We start from the raw sequence: 5,544 nt of genomic DNA on the forward strand, positions 1-5,544 counted from the left end.
CTGGTCAAGTTGCCTCTGTACTCAGGAAGCAGAGAATGAACAGGAAATAGGAATGGGCTATAAAGACTCCAGGCCCACCCACAGTAACCTACTTCCTCTAACAAGCCTCCACCCCCCTGAATATTCCACAGCCTTCCCAAACAGCATCACCACCTGGGAGCCAAGTGTTCAAATATGTAAAACTATGAGGGTCATTTCACACTTGCTCAAATCACAATACCTGTGTTGCAAAAGTTCAGTAAGGAAGGTGATGCAGAGTCTGAACTGCTTGGTTTGTTTCTGAAAGTCACATCCTCAGTGGCAGAACTCTCAAACTGGGGAGACATCAGGTTCAGGCACATCAGTGGATCCAGAAATAAAGTATGTCTTCCATTTGCATGCAGATGTGAAGACAGCAAGTTTCTAGGTACACAAATGTGGTTCATAGAATGTGGTGGGCCTCAGGCTCCTGTGTGTGTGTGTGTGTGTGTGTGTGTGTGTGTGTGTTGCACTTGCCATGGTGCACATATGAGGTCAGGGAACAACTTGACAGGGTCACTTTTATCCTTCTACCATGTGGGTTCCAGGGATCGAACTCAGGTCATTAGGTTTGACAAGTGCCTTTATTCACTGAGCCATTTTTCCAGGTGTCCATGTTATATTTTGAGACATAGTCTCTTCCCCGAACCTGGACCTTACTGATTGGCTTAAGGTTGTCTGGCCAAGTAACTCCAGGGATCGATAGATCTCCTCTCTCCATCACTGGGATTACTACACCTGCCTTTACCTGGAAACTATGGATTAAACTCAGGTCCTCAAACTTGTGTGGAAAGCACCAAATGAGCCATCTCCCCAGCCATTCTCCTGGGTTTTTATGTGTATGTGTGATATTTATTCGTGTGTGTATATTCATATGTGAGTGCAGTCATGTGGTGATAGGGGACAACCTCAGATGTGGTTCTTGCTTTCTACCTTGTTTTTGTTGTTGTTATTGTTTTTTAGGTTTTTTTTTTTTTGGTCTTTTTGAGACAGGGTCTCCCTGTAGCCCCAGCTGGCCTGGAACTTGCTATGTAGACCAGGCTGGCCTTGGTCTCACAGAAATTGGCCTTCTAAGAGCTTGGATTAAAGGCATGTGTCATCGTGCTTGGCCTTTGGTTGTTTTTTTTTTTTTTTTTTTTTTTTTTTGAGACAGTTTCTTATTAGGTAGCCATGGCCGGCCTAGAACTTACTCTGTAGACCAGGCTGGCCTCAAACTTACAGAGATTCCCTTGCTTCTTCTTCCTGCATGCTGGGATTAAAGGCATGTGCCACCATACCCCAAACTGCCTTCCAGCTTGAGGCTGGATCTCTTGTTCACCACTGTGTATGCCATGCTAGCTGGTCCTCAAGTTTCAATAGGAGCTCTGGGATTACACATGCATGCTCCCATGTCATGTTTATCTAGGTAGTAGGAATTCCAACACAGGTCCTCATTCTTATACATCGAATGCTTCACCCACTGAGCCATATCCCCAGCTCAAGTTCCTTTTCAGTTTCCAGTTCCTTCAGAAGGACAACAAAAACAACAGAAGGACTGTGCAGAAGTTATCTATGGTATCTGGACCAATGCTAGGTATGAACTTGAGAAATTTTGGATCTGCAAGAAATCTGAAGCCGCTTGCTCCAGCCAGAGAAGTCTGGTATTTCTATAGTCCCTGAAACCTAGACATCCTTGTTATATGGTAAAAATTTGATTCACATTAGTGGCATTCCTTCCTGTGCACAATCAGTGAGATAGCAACAGTAGCTCTGGAATTCTTCTATGCCAAAGACCACCTGTCTTATGGGATGTTGTTTGTAGTTTCCCTGCAGTGTTTCCATATACTGTATAATGGATTCCTCCAAGTTGAAGCATTCTGTCCTGAAGGGAAGAAGTTCTGAGAGCTAGAAAGGTTGCTCAGGGGTTACAAGTATGTTTTGCTCCTGCAGAGGTTCAGAGCTTGGTTTCCAACATCCGTATCAAGTGTTTCACATTTCTGTGAGGGATTGTTTTAATTTTTAATTGACACAGGAGGGCTCAGTCCGTCCTGAGCTTCAAAAAATACCTGGCTAAAGATGGGCCTGTGAACGAGTCAGTAAGCCCCCTCCATGGTTTCTTCTTCAAATTCCTGCTTGAGTTCCTGCCCTAAATGACAGACTATAACCTGTAAGCCAATATAAACCTTTCCCTTCCCTAAGTTGCTTTTGGTCAGAGTGTTTTATCAGAGCAACAGAAAGGAAACTAGAACACAGCTTAATTGTAGCTTAGTGAGGAGAAACTAGATAAGTGAATTCATTTTGGTGGTTAGCCCAACCCATTCAGGTTCAATACAAGAGCATTCCAGGGCCATGATAATCTCCCCTTGGCACTTCTTCAACTGTATCGTACTAAAGAAGAAATATTTTCTTTTGCATTTTCACTAAGTACTGTGTGTATATGGATGTGTGCATGCTCATGTGTATGTGGGTGCGCATGCATGTGCATGTGTGCATACCACGTGCAACTAACAGGATGTTACACACACACATACACACACACACACACACACACACACACACACACACACACACACCACTCCTCCCAGTTATAGAATGCAGGCTCATCCCATATTCAGGGACATAATACAAACTTTAAAACATAAAACGTAGACCGAAAAGATTGCTCAGTGGCTAAGAGCACTGGCTGCTCTTCCAGGGGACCCAGGTTCCATTCCCAGCACCACATGGTGGCTGACAGACATCCATAACTCCAGTTCCAGGGGTTCCAAGGCCGTTTTCTGCCCTCCACAGACATTGTACACATGGGTGTACTTATATCCACACAGGCAAAGCACTCATATACATAAATTAAAAAGAAAACATTTAAAGATCTTTAAAGCTACTTAAGGGGAAAAAAGTTTTCTTTAATTCACAATTTTAGGTAACAGTCTATAATTGCAGGGAAGTCAAAGTGGCAGGACCTTGGGACTGGAGAGCTGTTTCAGTAGTTAAGAGACTTACTACTCAATCTTGAGGACCAAAGTTTGGATCCCAGTACTCACATCGGGTAACAAACATGTAACTGCAGCTCCAAGGGCTCTGATTCCTTCTTCTGGCTTCTGTGGGCATCTGCTCGTACCCATATGTGCACATACACTATCACAGACATACACACTAATTAACCAATTAAGTCTTGGGTTAGAGAAGCTAGCTCATTGGTTAAGATCACAGGCTGCCCTTGCAGAAGACCTGGGTTTGGCTCCCAGCATCCACATGGTGGCTAACAACAGTCTGTAACTCCAGTTTCAGGGATCTGACACACCCTTTTCTGGCCTCTTCAGGCATTGCACATACATGGTGTACTTACATACGTGCAGGCAAAACACTCATACGCATAAAATTAATTTTTAATGCAATCTTAAAAAGATTGCAGGAACTGGAAGCAGCTAGTCGCATCACATTTACAGTCAAGAGCAGAGAAAGAATGAGTGCACAGATCCTTGAACTTGTACTCAGACCCCTCTCTACACTTGCATAGTCCAGGGCCTTAAACCAGGGAATAATGCTGCCCACAATAAATAGGTCCTCCCACTCAATCAACACAATCAAGACCATCCCCCACAGACAGGCCCACAGGCCAAACTGCTTTAGACAATTCCTCATCAAGACTTCCTTCCCTGGTGTTTTTAGTTTGTGTCAAGTTGACAATTAAAACTAACCATCACACAAGTGGCAGGAAGCATTCACTCTTCCTCAGCCCCTCATACTGCTTTATCTTCAAAGCACTTGAGTCTAGAAGTTGGTTTAATCCAGAGGCGTTAATAGATATGGTGTGCTTGAACATCGGCTCCTCTGAATTGGAGAGGCATCTATCAGACTCTGGGCAGGCTGGTATTGGAGCTGAGCCCCCTAGTTCCCCAAGCTCCCAGAATCCCAGCCTATCCTCAATCAGAGAGTTCAGCTGCTGCTCCCAGGCTTCTGAGGAGTCACTCATGGTCACTGCTGTCCCTCTGGCCCAGGACGGTTGAGAAAAGTGGTTTCTATTGGCCTCATACCCTGAATCTATTCTCACTCAGAAAGACAAACAGGTAGGTGGGTACCACATGAGAAGGGGCTGGTTCCTTTTTTTTTTTAATTTATCTTTATTTTTTGTGTAGAATTGTTTTGCTTGCTTGTATGTAAGTGCATCACATGTGTGCAATGCCCAGGGAGGCCAGAATAAGATGTGAGATCCCCTGGAACTGGAGTTAAAGACAGTTGTTAGCCACCATGTGGGTGCTGGGAATTTAACCTGGGTTCTCTGCAAGAGCAGTCAGTGCTCTAACTACTGAGCCACCTCTCCAGTCCTCTGGAGAAGGGGTTTTTTCTTTCTTTCTTCTTTTTGTTTTGAGATAGGATGTCCCTGAAGCCCCAGCTAGCATAGAACTCATTATACAGACCATGCTGGCCTCACAGAGATTCATCTGCTTCTGCCTCCTGAGTGCTCAACCTGAGGCGGGGGGATGTCTTTTAATAAACATAATTCCTTATTTTTTTGTCTATTTTTTCTTTGTCTTTTTGAGACAGGGTCTCCTTGTAGCCCCAGCTGTCCTGGAACTCGCTATGTGGACCAGGCTGGCCTTGAATTCACAAAGATCTGCCTGCCTCTGCCTCCCAAGTGCTGGGATTAAAGGCATGCGCCACCATGCCCGGCTCATAATTCCTTATTTTAATGGAATCCCAATTTGTATTTTCCTATATGATTCACAATTTTTTCTTTCTTACTCACTCCCCACCTCATTTTTTTAATTCTTTATTAAATTTTATTTTTATATTTTTTATTGAGCTTTTATAATTTCATACAGCAGTTCTTAATCAAATTTAAACCCTCTCCCCCTATCCATGCCTTCTCCTTTCCCTCACTGGACCTCATGTATCCTGACATACATGTTAAGTCCTATTCATTCAGGCATTTGTTTGTTTGGTTTTTTAAAATATTTTATTTATTATTTTTATTTTATGTGTATGAGTATATTGCCTGCATGTTTGTGAATGCACCCATGTTGTGCAATGCCACAGTGGTCAGAAGAGGGCTTCGGATTCCCCTGGAACTGGAGTTAAGGACGGTTCATAGCTGCCATGTGGGTGCTGGGAATCGAACCCGGGTCCTCCGCAAGAGCGGTCAGTGCTCTCAACCACTGAGCCATCATCTCTCCAGCCCCTCATTCAGGCATTTGTACCCAAATGTCCTCCAGTGTGAATTGATCCACTGGAGTCTAGTCAGCCCATCTAATGATTGTATGTAAGTCATACTCTCCCTCACCCAGCAGTAATCAGTCTCCAATCAGCCCAGAGCCAGCCTGCCACCTATGTCTCTCCTCACCTTTGGGCCCTTGTTTAATTGAGTTGACATGGGTCCTGTGCTCAATGCCACTATTGCCACAAGTTCACATGTGCAAGCCTACACTCTACAGTCTCTTATTTAAAATTTGGCTAATTGTGGCCTTCTGTGTGCATTGCACTCTGTTGTACAAGGAAGCTTTACTGGTGAGAGTTGAGAGATGCATTAGTTTTCTCTCTACCCCTTGT

The sequence above is a fragment of the Nannospalax galili genome, unplaced genomic scaffold (genome assembly GCF_000622305.1).
Source record: "Nannospalax galili isolate Female #2095 unplaced genomic scaffold, S.galili_v1.0 scaffold1009, whole genome shotgun sequence".
Lineage (NCBI taxonomy): Eukaryota > Metazoa > Chordata > Mammalia > Rodentia > Spalacidae > Nannospalax > Nannospalax galili.